Source organism: Dromiciops gliroides, chromosome 6 (genome assembly GCF_019393635.1).
Source record: "Dromiciops gliroides isolate mDroGli1 chromosome 6, mDroGli1.pri, whole genome shotgun sequence".
Lineage (NCBI taxonomy): Eukaryota > Metazoa > Chordata > Mammalia > Microbiotheria > Microbiotheriidae > Dromiciops > Dromiciops gliroides.
This window is the reverse complement of record NC_057866.1, coordinates 190,019,275-190,041,883: the sequence shown is the minus strand read 5'-3', so window position 1 is coordinate 190,041,883 and position 22,609 is coordinate 190,019,275. Positions and strand designations below refer to the sequence as shown.

The 22,609-nt window shown below is 38.5% G+C and overlaps 1 pseudogene; it reads left to right on the top strand.

Moving 5' to 3' along the window:
* Nucleotides 1–239: 239 nt before the first annotated feature.
* Nucleotides 240–1,976, top strand: LOC122733010 (annotated as a pseudogene).
* Nucleotides 1,977–22,609: the final 20,633 nt, after the last annotated feature.

The following is a 22,609-nucleotide window of genomic DNA, read 5'->3' as shown; positions in this document are numbered from 1 at the left end:
TTTATCTACTGCACCACCTAGCTGCCCCGCCTCTTTTAAAGAACAAAACAAAACAAAACACTTAAAAAACAAACAAACAAAACAAAAAGTATTTTAGAGTATTGTTTTTGTTTTATTTCCTTGCTTTTTAGTGGGGCTGTTTCCACATATTTGCACTCCAGTTAATGACCAAAACGATAAAATGTCAGTAAGCAGCAGCAACAGCAGCAAAGAAAAATCAACAAGGAGCTTCTGGTGTCATGACCCCTAAAACTGACCAGAACACTCGTGGAAGATGCTGTAGATCCTTTAACGACTATGTTACCTCTGAAAAATTTCTTCTCTACCTTGGTCATTCTCTATCCACCTGGGGAGATCAGATGTGGCATTTTTCAATATTGCTGTTTCTAGTTGAGCTCTATGGAAACAGCCTGCTCTTAACTGCTGTCTACAGACTTGTGCTGGCAGTCTCTGTTCTGATCCTGGGAGCCATCATTGGAAATTGGGTAGATAAGAATCCAAGGCTTAAAGTGGACCAGACTTCTTTGATTGTACAGAATGTCTCAGTCATCACGTGTGATGTTGTCCTAATGATGCTTTTCTTAGATAAAGATGATCTTTTGACCATGTACAATGCATGGGTTCTTACTTCCTGTTATATCCTGATCATCAATATTGCAAGTATTGCAGATTTGGCCAGCACTGCAATTGGGATCACAATTCAGTGGGACTGCAATGTTGTTGTTTCAGAGGGTTACAGAAGCACATTAGCAGATATGAATGCTACCATACGAAGAATTGACCAGTTAACTAATATTCTGGCACCCATAGCTGTTGGTCAGATAATGACATTTGGTTTTCCTGTAATTGGTTGTGGGTTCATTTCTGGATGGAATTTGGTACCCAAGTGTGTGGAGTATTTCTTACTCTGGAAAGTTTACCAGAAAACTCCAGCTCTGGCCTAGAAAACTTCTCCGAAAGCAGATGAAACAGAACTGAACTGACTGAATTTACAGAAAGATATTGAGTCAAAAGCTCAGGAGGGATCCCATCTGATGGGTGGAAAAGATCCCAAGAGGTATGAGTTTGAGAACAAAAAAGAGCCTGACTGTGCTTCCCAGATAGCAGAACCTTTCCATACTTTCTGTGAGGGATGGATCTCATCCTACAACCAACCAGTGTTTATTGCAGGCATGGGTCTGTCTTTCCTCTATATGACTGTCCTGGGCTTTGACTGTATCACAACTGTCTATGCCTACACTCAGGGTCTGAGTGGCTCAGTGCTTAGTCTTCTCATGACAGCCTCAGCCATCACTGGTATCATGGGAACAGTGGCTTTCACCAGACTACAAAAGAAGTGTGACCTGGTAAGAACAGGTGTAATCTCTGGAATAGCCCAGATAGCATGTTTGACCCTCTGTGTGGTCTCTGTTTTCATGCCTGGAAGCCCTTTGCACTTATCAGTTTCTCCCTTTGAAGACATCCATACTAGATTTATTCAAAGTAAGGAATTGTCCACAATACTACCTACAGAAGGACCTGAAACTCTCTTCACAACTGGAATGTACAACTTATTAAATGAATCTTATCCTATCAAGGAACACACAGAGATGAGTTTAAAATTTGTACCTTTAATCTCTGTCAGTCTGCTGTTTGCAGGGGTCATTGCTGCTAGAATTGGTCTTTGGGCATTTGATTTGACTGTGATACAGTTACTACAAGAAAATGTAATAGAGTCAGAATGAGACATTATAAATGGTGTACAGAACTCTATGAACTATCTTCTAGATCTTGTGCATTTCATCATGGTCATCTTGGCTCCCAATGCTGAAGCTTTTCGTTTACTTGAGTTGATTTCAGTCTCTTTTGTGGTAATGGTGTATTTCCAATATGATGTATTTCCAATATACCCAGAAAACTCTTGGAAATCAGCTCTTTGTTGTCCCAATACAAAAACAGTCTCCAATGAAGCAGAAAGTAACGTGTCTGTTGTGTAACACAGTTAATTGTTGCTATCTCTGTTACTGACTTGTAGCATCAGTCCTTACTTTAGGGCACCACTAAATGGTCAAGATGTTTCTTTTGAGTTTACAACAATTATACCTTAAGGGGTAAGCTTCAAAGAAACTAAAAATATGTACATACAAATTAAGGAGTCCCCTTCATATCTAGAGTTTAATTGACCAGGAAAAATACCCCACCAACTGAAATATGGGGAATATATTGGTGATGCCAATGTTCCTCTTTTGCCCTACAGGTAGAGAGAACTTAGAAGAGAAAAGTGACGTGTATGCTTAATATGGTTGCTCCTTGATATAGGTCCATTGTCTATCTATATGCTCTAGAATTTAGATGCATTGCTTGCCCCATAAAATGGTAGTTGTACTCATTCTTTCTGAGTAAGACTAGCCTCATGTTCCTTATATCCTGTCCCCATCATTTAAATACACTTGTTAAAATAATTTCTCCTCCAACCATAAAAAGTGGAGTGTGTTAACCTGGTCTCAGTATTATCCAATTGCTGGTGAGGGTTTGAGAGATACATGGAAAGTGTTGATCCTCATCTAGTACTTTTTTGCCATGGATATTTTGGTTGAACATGGGGGAGCACATTTATTTTTAGTATTACCACTTGGTATAGAACAGAGCAAAAGATATTACACATATGTAGCACTTCATATAACAAACTAGGATATAAGCTGCAGATGTAGTTATAAAATAGCATTATAACCATGTGTACATAAAGATGCAAGACATGCTAAAAGTAGTCTTTATATGGCAATAGCTGGATTATGTAAACTAGGAGCTAGAAATGAACAGGAGAGGGGCATATCTGAATTCTACTCCTGCCACTGAAATAAATCAACTCTATAATCTTGGATTATGAGAGCCTTAAACCTGGTGAGTTCAATGGAAAGTGTGAAGAGTAAACTGGCCTAAGTTTTTTGTTTTTAATAAACCATCTAACTTGCTTTTAAGCAAATTTTTGGTAAAGTAATTGTATCTGTAACCTTTTGTGGCCAGAAACTATGTTAAAATAGTTGTATAGTAATAATGGGTTCATAAATGTGTTCCATCGAAATGTCTTTAGAAAAAAAAACAAAAGAACTTATGCATTTTGCTTTCTAAAAAACCAAAACAAAACAACAGAATAAAATAACCTTGACACATCACTTTACATCTGTCAGATGGGGGGGCAGCTAGGTGGCACAGTGGATAGAACACTGGCCCTGGATTCAGAAGGACCTGGGTTCAAGGCCAGCCTCAGATATTTGACACTTACTAGCTGTGTGACCCTGGGCAAGCCCCTTGTACACATGTATTCATGTAGGTATATATGCACGTATGTACCATTATTCCCTTCCCTCTCCATTGTCATCCCAATGGTATATGTCACTTGTGGACCACCTTGCATTTTCTCATCTTCCTTCTCTGTTCTTTTTTTTTTTTCAGTGAGGCAACTGGGGTTAAGTGACTTGCCCAGGGTCACACAGCTAGTAAATGTTAAATGTCTGAGGCTGGATGTGAACTCAGGTCCTCCTGACTCCAGGGCCGGTGCTCTATCCACTGCACAACCTAGCTGCCCCCTTCTCTGTTCTTTTTATTTCTTTCCCTCCCCTTCCACCTTTTTCATCCCTGTTTAAATTTACCTTTCCCATTTTGATTTTCAACTTCTTTGTTCCCTTCTCCTTCACTTTCCCATGTTTTTCCTTCATTTTGCTGTTACTCCCAGAGTCTCTTGAGCCAAGTCAAATATCCATAAAACTGAAAACTCATCTCTAACCCCAAAAGAAAAAGGTGACAGCAATTTTTTTTCCTTTAGTAATGGCTAGCACTGGTGTTTTCAGGTTTTATCTTTGAAACATGAAGGCAGGCAAGGAATGCATGGTAATCTTAAGGTTCTGTTTCTCAAAGTATTCACTCAGGAAAAGGATGCCTGCAAGTATGGACACACATTCTTATAGGTCAATAAGCTATTTCTAATACATCCAGAAGCAATTTCCTGAAAAGGCATGGGCCTCTTAAATCAACCAATCAAAAAAGAAATAGGGACATAAATAAGAGAATGATTGAACCAATAAATAAATATATGAATAAATGAATGAATAAACAACTATCCAATCAAATGGTTAATGAATACGTAGATAGAGAGACAGACAAATGAAAGATAAAAGTATAATAAATTAGCAACCAAACAAATGCACAGAGGAAGGATGAGGCAGATAGATTTGTGTTAGATATATAGACACTCAAATAAATAAACAAAACAAAATCAATCAATCAACAAAAAATAGAAATGAATTAATGGATGGGCATTTGTTGATATAGCACTGAGAACTTAATGATGATAAGAGAAAGCAGTAGCTGCTCTTCTGAATCACAGCTCCAGATCAACTCAGCATGGGCCAGGGTTTAAAAGAAAGTGCTTCTAAGATAGTCTACCTCCAGGTTTATGCATCTCAAGCTCTTTCTAAGCATTTCCCCAATCACTCTCTTGAGTGTGTAGATTCCAATTGCCTAAAAGCAGCAGTCTATATCATTCCACAACTATCTTGAATATCCATTCAGCAAAGAGTTGAACTGGGATTGTACATATATAAACTATATAAGATTGCTATCTCTCTTCCCAAAAAGAGGGAGGGAAGGGAGCATGGGAGAAAAAATTGGAGCTAAAAATCCTATTAAAACAAATCTTGAAAACTATCCTTGTATGTAACTGGAAAATAATAAAATATCAAACTATCACAAAAATTAAAAAACAAATAAAATTTTACAAATCTACTGGTACCTTCACTATGTCTCCAAGAATTAATGGATTCTGTTGTACCCAGTGCCCACTGGTTTAATGAATTGAGGGGGAAGAGATCTCTTTATGATGTGTGAACACCATTGCATAATTGTAACCAGAGGTGATACAAAGGTGACAATTCATCCCTGTACTAGAGATAGAAAGGACCATAAAAACACAGGAGTTCTCACCTTTCCTGGGCAGTAGAAAGGAAAGACTAAACAAAGAAAGATATATAAACCTCAGTCCTCAAAAGCTTTTGATGACAGGCATCAGGAGAAAGGGCTAACATTATCTATCCTGAAAGGAATATCTGAGAAGGGAATCAGAGGTAAGCTTTTCTTGAAATTGAGGGACAATACAACTCTGGCTTGAAGGCCTTAGGTGTGAAAATCATTGTGAATTATAGCTCATTACTAAGCAAAAGGACAGATGTGAGATCTCAGCCATGTAGCAGGTACTAGAAATAATATCAAAACCCTGGAGTTCTCACCTTTGGTGGGTGGATTAAGGGGAGGGACCAAACTAAGGAAGACATATAAAAAGACCCCCAACAAGTCACTGCTACAAACCTTGGCTGCCAGAACTGGAGGAAAAGACAGAGCATTATCTTCCTAAGAGAAATATTGGAGAAGAATAGAATCAGAGGTAAGCTTCTCTCAGAAGAATAGTTTTTTTCTCCATGCAATTTGTTGGAAAGGGCCTTCTCTGGCCAGAAAGGATAAGCTAAGGGAGGGAACAAAGAAGAGAGACTGGGGAGAAAAATATCTGTTTATGGTTTACATTGAGGGGGAAAGGTAGGGGAATAGAGATAATGATTTAGGATTTTTCTTGTCCTGTTGCCATATTAGATGATCAGAAATGAAACTACTCTGATCCAAATAAGATCAGTTATTCCTAAGCTACTCAATAAAGTAATAAGTTTGGCCAAGCAGAGAATTTCTGTAATATTAAAGAGGACATAAAGATGTTTTCTACAGAAGATGGTGACCCTTAAGTGTGGGGGAAGAGGTAGAAAAGGTGAGGATAAGAAATATTCGAAGTGAACCCCCATAATCTAGGTTCTTTGGAGGAAAGAGCTCACATTCAACACTGTGGGGGCAGGTAAGAGGGTGGGCATCAGCTTTCATGGGGACACTGGACCTGTACAAGACATTGCTATTTAGTCTCTTCAAGAGGAGTAGGGATGACACCCCATTGCAAGATAGGTTTAGTGGACACTGCTTTAGCCCACCATCTCTGAGACCTAGGACTCTTAGGTTCCCTGATTCTGTTTGAAGGCAGGCCTGATACTTGGGATCCTTAATGGATCTGCTCAGGATGTGTCATAGAAATGGAACCACCTTTGTTGCAGGCCCCCTATTGCCTCTGCCTTCTTTTACAATACAACTTGTACAAAACTTTTGCAATGCTGTGGATAGCATGATCATATCCTGGTCCAATTTTTCATTGATTCTTTCTCCACAAATGTAGGAACGTGGGTGGCAAAGAGCTAATTGAAAGCCTCAAGGAGCATCTCACTTGCTCTATATGTCTGGGTAACTTCATTGACCCAGTGACTGCCAAATGTGACCATACCTTTTGCACACAGTGTCTTCTCCAGTGCAGAAAGGGAGCTGATGCCACAGTCACCTGCCCAGACTGCAGAGGAATCATAAATTACAGCAATTTGATACCCAACAAGATCCTGAAGAATCTGTTCATCCCTGGAAAAATGCTCAAGTCTCATTTACTGCAGAGCAGGATGGGCCTGACCACCTGTGATCAACATGGAGAAAAAGAGAAGCTCTTCTGTGAGGAAGACCAGAGAACCCTCTGTGAGTCTTGTTCATTAGCCCCAGAGCACAAGCATCATCATGTTCTTCCCATGGACAAGGCTGCTGAAAAGTGCAAGGTAAGAGTGTCTGTTCACTAGTCTTCCATGCCAAGGGAGAAATTCTGCCTACTCATTCAATTCTCTTTGTGACCAGTAGGGGACACTGCCATATTGAGCACAAACCTCAACCTGTAATGCCCAAGGAAAATCCAAAGGCCTCATAACTATATGGATTCAAATCCAAATTCATACTTTGCTTTCCAAATTCTTCTGTTTCATTTTCTTTACCTAAAAAAATTCTGAAAATTATAATAGTGCCATCCTCTCAGAGTCATTGTCAGCATCCAAGAAATAACAGACATTAGATCTTTGCAAGACTTAAAATGCTGTATTAGCATGAGTTATTATAATCTAATAATTCTCAATTGTTGTTATCAATTTCTTCTAAAAAAGAGTTTTGACAAGCGTCTGTTTTGTTGCAGGACAAGCTCCAGGAGACACGGAATATCTTGCAGAGAAAAGAAGAGAAATTTAAAATTGCATTGAACAAAATAAAATGGAAAGAAGAATATTGTAAGGTCAGTGTTTATCTTCTTTTTTCTTACAGAAAATGTAAGAGATACATTTTCCCTTTGAGGTCTTTTCAGAAACAATAGTTAATGACAAAAATGGCAGGCAAATTCATGATCAATAAATGAAATACCATATTGCAATGACAGGTGAATATGTTGATAGCCAACGCCAGTGGAAGAACTATGTTTTCATGTAAACTACTACAATATATTTATGAAGAAAAGGCTTCTGGACAGCATTTGGGTATTTTGAAGAAGAAAATATTCTCTGGTGTATTTTTGAGAACCTTTACTGTACACAATATTTCTCTCTGTTATTGCCATCATTAACTACTCTTAAAGAAAAAAGAACCTCAAGAAATAGTTTACCTCAAAATTCCCAAAAGGGGAGAGGTGGACCTAGCAGTCATAAACCTGTGCCTGGTACCTGAGTTCATGAAGCCTCTTAGATATCTACTAGTATTAGATTGCACAAACGTTTGGCACTCACCTCTTCTCTCATGGATTTTCCTTCTTTCACTTATCCTACTTTCTTTTGGCACAGGTGGATGTAAAGGCTTCAAAACAATCAGTTATATCTGAATATGAGAAAATGTACCAGTTCTTCCAGAATGAAGAAAATCAACACCTGCTGAGATTGGAAAGGGAATTCAGAAACAACATGGAAAAACTCAAGGAGAACAAGGAAAAAATATCACAACAAATCCAAAATCTGCAAAGAATGCTATTAGATGTGGAGGAGAATTTGGACAATGGTCCATTAGAAATGTCCCAGGTGAGTGTGTAAAAAATTAAATATATATATACACACACACACACACACACACACACACACACACACACACACACACACACAGGTAGATAGATTTATATAATTGTGTAAAAATAAGGAACAGAAATGACATGCCCTGTCACCCATGGAACACCAAGAGGAGGATCTCATGTCCATTTGGTAGAGTGGGTCAGTCCAGGCTTTTCACTGAATTCTCCAAATGCTTTTTTCCCTTTCTGATGAACATCGCTGGGCATAAATCTGTTGTAGCCAGACAATGCAGAGCACAGGAATTCTCAAAGACCAGACCCTTCAGCATAAAAGTGTGTTATGATTTTCAATACCTGTCTTTTGTTGGGTGAAATTCAAATTTTCAATCACATGAACGTTCTTGTATCTCTTACTTCTCCCAGAAAGACCATATGCCTCATTCCTTCTTGAAAATGTTCTTAGGTAGATTGTCCCTTGACAGCCCTTTTCAGAAGAAATAGTTCATAATTCCATACTTTCATATGGCAAAACATAATTTTTGAGCATGAGCAAACATGTTAAAAATGCAAACATTTAAGCATTTATAACGTACCTACTGTGTGCCACGTACTATACTCTATAGATAACACTAAAGAAGATGAAAGAGCCCAGGCTCATAAGTAATGGCAATTTACTTGAAAATACATCAAGCAAGGTGAAAGGCAAAGCAGTTGGAATGAGGAAAAAGTAAAAGAGGATGAAAGTTAAGTTTTATATTCAAGGAATTGAGGAAATTCCAGCTCTATGTTGCTGAGTTGAAAAGAGAGAGTAGAGTTCTGGCTTGGGAGATTTCCAGAGAACTTGCTCAAAAAATTTGAGAATCTCTTAATTGAGAGGTTTGCTTTCGCTTTGTGGGGCAAAATAGGAGGAGGCATATGAAATATGTGGAATGGGTCAAGAAGAAAATGTCCTGGGCAGAAGAGAAGTTTGAAATCTATTTCCCAAGACATCTGTTTAACAGAGAATTTCTAGCATTAGAGAAGTTTTAGGTAGGAAGTTACATGTCTATTCAAGTACTTTACTGTATCACTGGGGTATTAGAGTTGTTCTTCTAGCTACAAGAGGGCAGATGGGTTCTATAAAAAACAGTTATGATTATTACATAATTAAGGAGTTTGGTGCTTTTGATTTTACAACTTGGCTGCCATATTATTTTATTTGTGAGTCACTGTCATTCTTTGAGTTAGGTTAAAGAGATTATATGATACCAGTCCTATAGAGGACACTGAGCTCCAGACCAATTGAGAGGCTCTCCCAGGGTCATACATCTGGCATCAGAAGTGATGTCTAAGCTTCTGTCTTCAGGGCTCCATGTCCTATATCAAGCCACATTATCATCAGCAGAGATGTTTTCCAAAATAATTTTTTTCTACCTTTGGAAGTAGTAAGTTCCCTGCCATGTGAAGGTTCTCAAAGGAGGCTTATTGACCATTTTTTTCTGAAGTTCTCTAAACATCCTTCTAGTATCAGTGATAAGTTGACCTAGTTGACCTCTGAGGTCTTTTCTAACACTAAGGTTCCAGTCTTACCTCCCTCAAAAATAACCAGCACTATCTTTATAGTGGTAGAGAGGTGTGGACTGATAATTTCTTAGGTTTTGGTAATTAATACCTCATTAACAGAAAGACCTTGAAGGTAAACCTCAGTTTGAGCTTATGAATTCTATTCAAATTTCATTTTTGTGAAATTCTTCAGTCTCAAATCCCGCCTTGCCATTTGATATTAAACAAAAAGGGTGACTACCAGTCTCCCAAAACCCCAAACCTTTTCCAACTTCCTCACTTGTTCTCTCATTCAGAGTAAATGAGATTTCTGCTTAAGGGAGGGAGAGAGAAGAGCACTGTAGAATGGTAATCCTCTCACATTCAAGTCATTTCTGAATCTTCAGGAGGCAGGCATAGGCATGAGGACAATCAAAAAGCAACCAAAGGCTAGTTATAAACAATTCTGCACAGACATAAATTGTGTGGATACGTCAATCACTCTGGAAAACTGTTCTAAGGGAGTGACAGATGTGGGGGGTGCTGTGTCTGTGTTGTATGAGAAAGAAAATATTGGAGAAACAAATTAAGAAGAAGAACACTAAATCTCTTTATTTTCTCCCCTCAGGTTATGAAAACCCCATTGGAAATGTAAGTCTCTACTCTCTGTTCAAGTAATGTGGAAATGTGGAATCAGTGGGGGTGGGGGGGATGTGATTTTTGATAGGGGCTATTTGGGATCTACTCTGCTGGAACACAGTTGATCCAGATAGGGCTCTGTTGCTCTGCCTAGAACAAATGTAACCACATGTGTCCTGTTTTTAGGAATGAGGAGCAGCTACTTGAAGAAATGAAGCTTGATTCCGCTACCTGGAACACCTACCCAATCACTGGATTGAGAGAAATGCTCATGACCTACCAGAGTAAGTTACACATATCACTCTCAATTAACATTTGAGAAATTCCCAGGACTCCCCATGTTCTTTGCAATGCATTTGTTCAGTGTGCTAGCATGCACAAATGGCCTCAGCTTCTGCTATCCCATAGGAGCCATGTCCAGGTTTCCTGTTCTATATCTTGCCACTGGAGCCAGATGGCTCCTGAGGACAGTGAGGCTGATGACTTTGCACAGCCCTACCTCATTTAAATCCACTTCACTCCCAAGTCATGACATCTCCTTCCTGATATCATGGTCCTCTTTGAGAATGAAGGACATACAGAAGCTTTCCCAAATAGATTAAATCAACTTTCACAGGATTTACTCAGGTGTTTCAGTTGTATCTGTCTCTTTGTGACTCCATTGTAAGTGTTTTCTTGGCAAAAATTAAGGGATGGGTTTGCCATTTTTTCTCCAGCTTATTTTACAGCTGAAGAAACTGAGGCAAACATCAATAAGTGACGTCCCCAGGATCATCCAGCTAGTAAAGGTCTGAGACCAAATTTGTGCTCAGATCTTCCTGACTCCAAGCCTAATGCTCTAAGACTGTGCCACCCAGTATCCTATCCACTGTGCCAATGAGCTACTCTCACATGTATACTAAGGTGCTTGCTAGTTTTCCACTTTGGTAGCTCAACAAGCCTAAATTATCCTATTTATTTCACTCATTATCTCAGCTATTTTCTGAAATAGCTGGACCATATCACAGCTCTTCAAGCAGTAGTCATGTGCATATAATGTCTCTTGCTTTTGCATACAATGGCACTGTGCCACTGGAAAGGTAAATTGATTGTCCAAGTATAGGTGTTGGGGGAAGACAATCTCCTCAAGAGTTCTTATATAACCCCAAATGAATTGTGACTTGAGTCTAATAGTGGGAGTTTGTTCAGGATTAGAGAGAATTATTTTTACTCTCTGTTTCTAACCTACAAGTTCTGCAACCCCAGGCTAATTATCCTTTTTTCTCTTTTCACTAGGAGATATAACTTTGGATGCCGAAACAGCCCATCCTCATCTTGTTGTGTCTGCAGATTTGAAGTATGTCAAGTGTGGAAGTGTCCCACAGGACCTTCTCGGCAATGAAGAAAGATCTGAGGATGTTTTCTTTGTATTGGGGGCCCAGACCTTTACCTCAGGCAAACACTATTGGGAAGTAGAGTGGGGAAATAATACAGAGTGGGAAGTGGGTGTCTGTAAAGTTTCAACTATCCAAAATGGGAACCTCTCCATATTGCCTGAGGATGTAACTGCCCTAGAAGGCTTCAGATGTGTAAATGATTACTTCATCTATAAATTAAGTGATATCTTTATTGTGAGTGAGCCCATAGATAAGATGGGCATTTTTCTTGATTATGAAAAGGGGCATATAGCATTTTATGATGTTAAAGAAAACATACTTATCTATAGTCCCCCAGACATTATTTTTCATGGGACTCTTCGCCCTTACTTTGCTCTTTCTGTTAATAATGAAGATGGGACGCTTGCATCACTTGGTATATGTCCCATGAGGAATGAGTGACAAGTAACCAGAAATGACTCTAAAAATTACTTTCTAGTCATTTGAACCCTTGTTGAAATGGTCATTAAAGTTTTGTATGATTCCAAAAGCAATGAATATAAAGTCCATCTTGTTTGTACTTGGTATCAACATTAGTGTGTTTTTTTATTGTCAAAATATTATTTTCCTATATCAAATCTAATTCAGTGATACATACAAATATTATTTCTAAGAATTAATCATATTTTATATATTTGTGTATATCCATACATGGATTCATATACATGTGCATACATATTTTTTCTATATAAGCACACAGATATGTATATGTACTTATCATTCTTCATTCTCCATGGTATATTCTTTTTTGAAAAGGGTTTTTATTTTATTTTTCTCACTTACATGTAAAAACAATTTTTAAAATTCATTTTTTATCAGTTTCAGTTCTGAATCCTTTGGGTTTCAAATACCCTCCCCTTTTTTGAGAAGGCAAGCATTTTGCTCTAGATTATACATGTGCAATTACACAAAACATATTTCCATTTTAGCCATGTTACAAAAGGAAACAAATCAAAAATGAAAATTTAAAAACTATGAATCAGTCCACATTCAGAGTCTTTTGGATATTTCACTTGAGGTGGATAGCATTTTTCATTATGTCCTTTGAAATTGTATTGCTGAGAATAATTAAGTCATTCACTGATGATCATCGTACAATATTGCTATTACTGTGGATGATGATCAGCCTCTGCTTGCTTTACTTTAGTTCTTCCCTGTAGGGGCCAAATTTTAACTAGGGAGTGTTAGTTACGCGGCTCAACACAATATTGGGGCAAGGAAGGAGATTAACAGCCTCTTTCAAAAACAGAACATGGTTTATTAACAAGAATGAACTTAAAAACAAAAGTAAGATTAGTAGAATTAAGGGAAAGAAAAAAAAAAGGAATGGGGAAGGAAAATAATACGACCTGAATCAGACCACCACCTGGGGCTCAGCAGAACATGTGGCTGCATCCCACCTCTTTCCAGCTCCAACACAAAATGGTGAATCTTCCCTTCTCCTTACCAGCAACCCCTTCTCTCACAGGAAACAGGGCAGTCACACACACAGCCTGAAGCTAATTGGCTGGCAGCCCTGATTGACAGAATTAACAGAGTTGTAGAATGGCCAGCCTCCCAGCTTCTGCACACTGAAGGATACCTGACTGCCATCACTTGGCTTCCCATAATTATAATTTGGACAGGCCCACTCAGGACTCAGCTCGAGGTGGGTGGAGCACTGTATATAGTGCACTGGGGCTTCTAAATTACAATTAATTCTTTACATTCCTATCTTTTATTTTTAATCAATAAAGTATTTTATTTTTTCCTGTTACATGTAAAGATAATTCTCAACTCTTGCCTATACAAGCTTTACAATTTCAGATTTTTCTCCCTCCCTCCTTCCCCTCCCTCCCCCCCTCCCCTAGACAGCAGGGAATCTGATATAGGTTATATCTATATAGATATACACATAATAACATTAATCCCATTTCTGCATTAGTTATGTTATAAGAGAAAAATCAGAGCAATGATGAAAAACCTCAAAATAGAAAATACAAGAGCACCAAAAACAAAAGAAATAGTATGGTTCATTCAGCATCTATACTCCACAGTTTTTTTTTCTTGGATTTGGAGATCCTCTTCTATCATGAGTTCCCTGGAACTCTTCTGTACCATTGCATTGGTGAGAAGAATATAATCCATCACAGTAGATCAACACTCAATGTTGATGATACTGTGTACAATGTTCTTCTGGTTCTGCTCATCTCACTCATCATCAGCCCATGCAAGACCCTCCAGGTTTCTCTGAACTCCTCCTGTTCATCGCTTCTTACAGCACAATAGTATTCCATTGCATTCATATACCACAACTTGTCCAGCCATTCCCCAATGGATGGGCATCCCCTCAACTTCCAATTCCTTGCCACCACATAAAGAGCAACTATAAATATTTTTATACATGTGGGTCCCTTTCCCCTTTCCATGATTTCTTTGGGAAAAAGACCCAAAAGTGGTATTGCTGGGTCAAAGGGTATGCACAGCTTTATCGCCCTTTGGGCATAATTCCAAATTGCTCTCCAGAATGGTTGGATCAGTTCACAGTTCCACCAACAATGCATTAGTGTTCCAATTTTCCCATAGCTTCTCCAACATTGATTATTTTCCTTTTTTGTCATTTTAGCCAATCTGATAGGTGTCAGGTGGTACCTCAGAGTTGTTTTAATTTGCATCTCTCTAATCATTAGAGTATATCCTTATCTTGATAAAGAAAACATAACAAAAAAGATTTTAAATGATAAAAAAAAATTCACTGAAAAAGAACTCCTTAAAACATAAATTTGGCCCAATGGAAAAGGAGATAGAAAAACTAAATGAAAAAAATAATTCCTTAAAAATTATAAGCTAATTAGAAGCTAATGACTGCATGAGACATCAAGAATCAAGAAAAAAATCAAAAGAATAAATAAATTAAAAAAATGAAATATATTGATGGACAAATAACTGAACTGGAAAATAGGTCCAGGAGAGATAATTTAAGAAATATCAAATTACTTGAAATGTATGATTTTTTAAAAAGACCTTGGATATCATCTTTCAAGACATTATCAGAAAACACTTTCCAGATATCCTACAATTAGAGTATATAATCAAAATTAAAAGAATCCACTTGGGGCCAGCTAGGTGGTGCAGTGGATAGACCACCAGCCTTGTATTCAGGAGGACCTGAGTTCAAATCCAGCTTCAGACACTTGACACTTATTAGCTGTGTGACCCTGGCCAAGTCACTTAATCCCAATTGCCTCACCAAAAAAAAAAAAATCCACAAAACAAAACAAAACAAAAAACAAACAAACAAACAAAAGAATCCACTAATCACCTCCATAAAGAGATCTCAAAATAAAAGCTTCCAATAATATTCTAATCAAATTCCAGAAATCTTAGGTCAAGGAGAAAATAGTGCAAAAAGCCAGAAATAAATAATTGAAATATCAGAATTATGTAGAACTTAACAGCTTCTACATTAAAGGATCAGAGGGCTTAGAATATGATATTCTGGAAGGCAAAGGAGCTTGAGTTACAACCAAGAACCAATTACCCAGCAAATGTGATAATATTTTGGAGGGGATGTATATACAGGCAATGAAATAGAGGACTTTTAAGAATTCCTAATAAAAAGACCAGAGGTGTAGAGAAAATGTGATCATCAAATACAAGATGCAAGAGAAGCTTACAAAGGTACACAGGAAAGAGAAAATATATGGAATTCAAGGAGATTAAGCTATTTACATCCCTACACAGGAGCAGTTCAAAGGACTATATATAGAAAGAAGGTGTGGATAAAAGCTGACTTTGATGAAATCAAAACCAACCCTATCCCCCAAAAAGTAAAGGGTCAGAAAGAGTATTGCCTTAGTAGAAGAGAAAAGGGAGAGGTAGAATGGGATGAATTATCTTACATAAGGAGATGCAAAAGATATATTACCATGGACTGAAAAATGGGGGGTAAGAGAGGCATCACTTGAACCTTACTCTCATTGGAATTTGTTCAAAGAGGGAATAACTTACATATTCATAAAAGGGTATAGAAATCTATCTCAAGCTATAGGGAAGAAGGAGGGGAGGAGGATAATTAAAGGGGGAAACTAATAGAAAGAAGACAGATTGTGGAGAGGTAGTGTTAGAAGCAAAACTTACATTGGCAGGGAAGGGAGGAAAAAGACAGAGAACAATAAACAGTGAGGGGGGCAGGAAATTGAATGGAGGGAAATATACCATAATCAGAACTGTGGATGTGAATAAGATGAACTCAGCCATAATAAAATGGAAGAGGGTACTATTAACTCTATTTTCATAATTTTCTTCTATCACACTTATTTTTTCCCCATTTTTCCTTTACCTCTAAACTGATTTTAAAAATTCCTTCTGAAATGTTCCAGGAATTCTTGTTAGGAGGCTCATGTTCAATTCACATTTTTCCTTGAGTTTTTTCATGTAGCTGTTTGATTTGGTTGCCTTCCTCTGGGTTTGTGTTTTGATCTTCCCCACTTCCAGAATTATTTTTGATGATCACATTCTTTGTTGTTGTTATTATTATTTGTTTATTTTTTCATCTTTTTTGTTTAACTTTATGTTCAAATTGTGCTTAGCTCCTAGTGTGGAGGTGGCACTGTCTGCAGCTTCAAGTTTTTGTAATATTGCTTTCAGAGCTAGTTCTGAGGGTCTAAAAGTTTTAAGTTCTTTCCATAAGTCTATAATGAAAAAAGGAGAACTGTGTTCCCTGCTTTCCTGCCCTGTGCTCTAGCCCATGAGCCATCATAACCATTATTCTATGCCCCAGAAGCGGAACCAGGGATGCTGTATCCCTGTGGCTGCAAATATTATCACTCCTTCTGGCCCTTCAAATGCAACTCAGGCAACATTACACCTCCTCTTTGCCCTGGACTTGAAACAAGAGCTCTTGCTCTCCCATGAGCAATCATAAAGACTGCCCTGGATCCATGGCCATGCTATTACTCTCACAGGGCCAGAGGTACTGTTGCACTAGTGTTCCTTTTCACCTTCAGGCCTTGACCCAGAACTATGTATGGGCAATGCAACAGGTTCCTACACCCAGTGCTATGAAAGTGTCCCCTGTAATTTCCTTCTGCACCCCCCACCATCTGTGCGCTGGGAGCTACTGACTTCCCCCAAGAGGGATAGCACTTCACAAGGACTTAAACATGAGTATATTGCAGAGGGATATGGAAAGTGCATTCTTGGTGTGAGGAATTGTAATACCCCATAAAGAAGGAAGTACAAAGGAGAACGTGATGAAAAACAAAATGGTAAACCACTCTAGTATCTTTGCCAAGAAAATCTTAAATGAAGTCACAAAAAGTCTAAAATACCTAAAATGACCAAACAATAAATGTGTTGTGATCTCCATCTTTAGAAGTTACACCCATGTAAGTGAAACTCCAAAGAACAAATGAGAATTATTATCTTTTATGACAACAAAATCTTCCTGGTCTCTGCCTAGTTAGTCAGTACCCTTTAGGAAATAAGAAAGGAATCCTAATGAGTACTGATGAAATGATACCACCCTCAAGCCACTTTTTGAAAGGACAGAGCTTTATTCTTATTAGAATGAGAGGGCAGGGGGCAGAGCTAGGTGGCACAGTGGATAAAGCACTGGCCCTGGATTCAGGAGGACCTTAGTTCAAATCTGGCCTCAGACACTTGACACTTACTAGCTGTGTGACCCTGGGCAAGTCACTTAACCCTCATTGCCCAGCAAAAAACAAAAACAAAAACAAATAAACATGTTGGGCGAGGAAAGACATTAAACACACAGAGCTCCTGACACAATTACCCCTAAAACAGCAATAAAACATGCCCTGGAATTGCAAAACACACAAAAAGAAAGGCTGAGATTATTTTTCAGATTAAAGGGAGCCTTACTGAGTTGTGAGCAGAGGCTAACCCTGCAATCATGCCAACATAGACCCCAGACATGCCACAAAAGAGGAGGCTCCCCCAGAGCCTCAACTCTCTGAATCACCTGTAGCACCAGCATCTTCTGGAACTAAGCTTTAGGTTAGATGAGAGGGCTGAACACCTGACCAGGGGGAAAGGACAGGGGTGTCTGTGGAACCTAAGTATCCCACCCCAGGAGGGAACCAGGAAGAAATCCTGAAGGACAGGACAGGTGGGGGTGGGGTACAGGCTTGTCAAAGCTAAGATGCACAGCACACATAATTCTGCTAGCTGGTTAATTAGCAAGTTGGCTTGAGGTTATCTTTGGACCAGAGAACGAGCCAGGCTTGAGAAAAATCTGCCCTCCCTCAAATCTAAACACCTGGGACCCTCTGAAGCTTGGGACAGTGTAGCTTGGAAGTAGGGCCCTACTGTAAGAGGGAGTTAAAAGTCAAATAAAAGATGGCAAGATGAGCAAGAAAAGAAAGTAAAGAACTATTGAAATTTTCTTTAGCAACAAGGAAGATTGAGGTGCACTCTCAGAAAAGGATACCAACCTCAGAGCCTCTAAATCCAAAGCTTCCAAGAAAAATATCAATTGTTCTCAGGCCATGGAAGAGCTCAAATGGGACTTTGAAGAGAAAGTCGGAGAGATAGAAGTAAGATTTAGAGAGGTGCAGGAAAGAATGGAAAGAGAAATGAGAGCAATGCAGGAGAGCCATGAGAAAAAAGTCAACAGCTTGAAAAGCCAAATGGAAAAAGAGGTAAAAAAAAAGCTCTCTGGAGAAAACAATTGCCTAAGAATTAGGATTGAACAAATGGAAGCTAGTGACTTTATAAGAAACCAAGGCACAGTAAAGCAAATCCAAATGAATAAAAGAATAGAGGGCAATGTGCAATATCTCCTTGGAAAAACAGCTGACCGAGAAAACAGATCCAGGAGAGATAATTTGAAAATCATTGGACTACCTCAAAATCATGACCAAAATAAGAGTTTAGACAGCATCTTCCAAGAGATTGTCAGGGGAAATTGCCCTGATATTCAAGAAGCAGAAGGAAAAATAGAAATTGCAAGAATCCACCAATCACTTCCTGAAAGAGATCCCAAAAGGAAAACCTCCGGGAATATTATAGCCAAATTCCTGAGATCCCAGGTCAAGAAGAAAATATTGCAAACAGCTAGAAAAATGGAATTCAAATACTGTGGAGCTGCAGTAAGGATAAAACAAGATCTAGCAGCATATACATTAAAGGACAAGAGGGCAAGGAATATGATATTCCAGAGGGCAAAGGAACTGGGACTACAGACAAGAATCACATACCCAGCAAAACTGAGTATAATCTTTCAGGGGAAAAAATGGGACTTCAACGAATAAGAGGACTTTCAAGCATTCATGATGAAAAGACATTAAATGAATAGAAAATTTGACTTTCAAATACAAGACCTTGGAGAATCATAAAAGGGTAAATAGGAAAAAGAAATCATGAGGGATATTCAAAGATTAAACTGTTTACATTCCTACATGGGAAGCTAATACTTCTAGCCCATAGGAACTTTCTCAGTAAGGAAGATACAGAGGACACAGAACTGAACTGAATGTGAAGGGATGATATTGGTAAAGCATTTATTTTTTTTGTTTATCCTTCTTCTTTGTTGGGCAAACAGAGTGGGATGTCTTATGTCTGGGGCTGGATTTGGGCTCCAGGCATCCTGCGTCCAGGGGTGGTCCACTGTGCCATCTACCTATCCCATGATGACATCTTTAAAATAGGATTGAGGAGAAGGAGTAATAGACTGGGGAAGGGCAAGGGGAGAGGTGGACTGGTAGTTCACATGAAGGAAACAAGAAAAAATCTTATGGAGGGGAAGGAAAAGGGGGGAAGGAATGGGGGAGTGAGTGAACCTGACTATCATCAGAATTGGCTCAAAGAGGGAATATCATAATTATCAAGTGGGTATAGTAATATATTTTTGCCCTGACAGAAAGTGGAAGGGGAGGGAGATAAGGTGGGGGGTGGGGGGGAGAAGAGGTGAAAGAGGGAAGGGCAGATTGGGGGAGAGAGCAGTAAAAAGCAAAATACTTTCGAGGAAGGTGAAGATGTTCTGCATAACTGCACAAGTATGACATACTAAATTGCTTGATTTCATAGAAAGGGTTGAGGAGGGAGGTAGGAAGAAAAATTTAGAACACAGAATTAGCTCAAAGCCCTTAATCTCATCAGAGTGGGCTCAAGGAAGGAATAACATTCATACCCAACTGGGAGGACTAATCTATTTAACCCTATAGGAAAGTAGGTGGGGAAGAGGATAAGGAGGGAAGGGTAAAAGAAGGGAGGGAAGAGCAGGGGAGGGGGCAGTCAGAAATAAAACACGTTTGAGGTGGAATAGGGTAAAAGAAGAGAAAAATGGAGTAAAGATGATGGGAAGGGAATAAGATGGAAGGAATTAGTTATGATGATAGATTATAATGGCAAAGTGTACGGTACCTACTTTGCTGGGATATTGTGAAGAAAATTTTTTGTCAAGTTTAAGGTACTATCTAAAAGTTATGATGAACAGGATGCTATCAGAAAAGCCTGGAAAGACCTACATGAACTGAAGCAGAGTGAAATGTAGTATATACAAAATAACAGCAACAGTGTGAAATGATGTGCTGAGAAGGCATGTGGTTATTTTCAGCAAGGCAATGATCCAGTACAACCCTGAAGGACTTATGAAAATTGCAATCCATCTACAGAGAAAGGAATGATGGTGTCTGAAAACAGACTGAAACATAGCTCTTTTTTTTTGTTTGACAATTCCTTAATCTGAAGATTTGTTTTTTAACTGTTTTTTTTTCTCACAGCCTAGCTAATTTGGGGATGTTTTCCATGACTACTCATGTATAACTTATATTTAATTCCTAGAGTTCTTAGGGGGTGGGAAGGGAGGGAGGAAGAGAAGGGAAATAATAAGAAGAGGGAATTTTATGGGAATGCAGTGGGACCCCAAGAAACCTAGAGATCCCAAGTCCCCCACCCCACCCCCAAGGAGTCCTTGAACTCTCCTGGAGATGGGCAGCTCCTACCTCAGGAATGAGTATTGCATAGCATGGTCTTAGTATACTGATAAGCAATAACAGGATCTGGAAGATGTTATGCAAGATATGAATGGGTGCTCCAAACCTTTCTCATGCCCCATTATTCCAAAATCCCTTCCCTGTTTGCATTTTCCTCCCAGTGCTGCCTGCTCTCTCTTTGATTTGTAAATGTACAAAAGACCAGGTCTTTTCATACTCAAGTGGGACAGTCATCATGGTGATCTGTTCCCTGGCAATATCCCCTTTTCCTAATAAATCTCTTTTTTTTTGCAAGCTTGGTGATGAGCCTCCAATTCTTTGGGTGAGCTATCCCATCATCCAGGCCACAAGTCCCCCCAAGAACAACATGTACCCAGATACATATGTAGATAAACAGATAGGCAGAGAGGCAGGTAGATAGGTAGGCAGAGAGATAGAGATAAATACATAACATGCATACACATATACACACATACATACATACATAGGAGAATGACAGATATAGATATAATGCATATATAAGTATATAAAATATAGATTGATGAAAGATCAATTGGTAGAGTGTTTATTAATTACTTAATATATGACATACATGCAAGAGGAACAGTTCATGCCATCAAGGAGCTTAAAATCTACTGGAGAAAGATGATATATAAAAGGAGCTGGAAAGGGAATGGGGATAACCCCTGGGGACAAAATGGTTGGTAAAAAGTATGGAAAGTGAATTAAAGAGTAATATAAAGTAGTAGATGGAAGGTGAACTTGGAGGGAAAAGCACTAGCAGCTAGAAGAACCAGGAATAGCCTCATACAAAAGGCATCACTTGAGTTGTCAGACAACAAGCATTAATTAAACACCTACTGTGTGCCATGTTCTCAGGATACAAAAAGAGATTAAAGATAGTCCCTGATCTCAAGGTTCTCACAACCTAATGAATTAATCAATCTAATAAATCTAATGATCTGAATCTTAAGGGAACCCAGGGATCCTTAGAGATCCTGAGTTTAATCTCCTCATTTTACAACTTGGGACTGGGCAGTACAGAGTAGTTAAGGTGATTAGACCAAGTTCACACAGGCATTTTATAATAGAATCAAGACTAAAACCCAACTCCATTGCCTTTTCTACTATACCCAAGTACTATCACCCATAGCATGGGATGGAAACAGAACTTTGAGGCCCTCAGAACAAAACATCCTAGAAGAATAATATTCAAGGTGTGTGGTCCACAACATATAGTGACCAACATTACTGTTATACCAAATGATAAAAGGGGAAAACTAGACTAAGAGAAATTTCCTTTTTAAAGGAGATGAAAAATAGTAATGTTCTTATGCTCTTGCCATTGGATTCAGGAGAGAAGTCAATCATTTATTTTAGAATGCTAAATGAATAATAGGGAGGATCTTTTTCCACAACCAAGAGCCATATTCATCAAAGCAGACACATTAAAGCTACCTTTAATATTTGTACAGTTTAATATAGAGTTCTATATAGCATAAGCCATGGGCTATCCACCCACTTCCAAAGGAATCACTCAGCCAGAGAAACATAGTCAAGAGTTTACATTTTGGCAGGTGTCTTAGAAATCAACAAGCATAATTTCTACAACTTTAATAAAGATTAAATTGAAGCCCAGAGCTAGAGATATCTAAAGTAAATTTAACAAATTCTATTAATTTCAACAAATATTTACCGTGTGTCCATTATGTCCAGTTCTCTGTGCTGGTATGCAAAGATGAAAAAAAAATTGTACTAGTCCTTGTCCTTGAGACATTTACAGCATTGTAGGGAGATAAACCATGTATCCAAATAAAAATAATACATGTAAGAATGAGATAAGTACTTGAGAAAGCTCAAATGATGATGTCCATTGGTGAGTTCCTTTGAGGGTTTCTATTTTATGGATTGGCCCAGGAGGGCCATACTTCATTTCCCTCCAGTATGTGCTTCTGACTTTCCTGGATAGCATCACCATCACTCAGCTACCTTCTCAAACCAGAAATTCCCTCAGTGTCTGAAGTATTTTTATCCTTTTTTTGTGCTTCTCTTGAATCTTGTAATTGTAGGTTGAATTATCTGCTCAATTCATGGCTTTTCATTATGAAAGTTTAAGTCTCCTATTTCTTTGGATATCCATATTTTCTCCTGAAAGATTATGATTAACATTGTTGGGT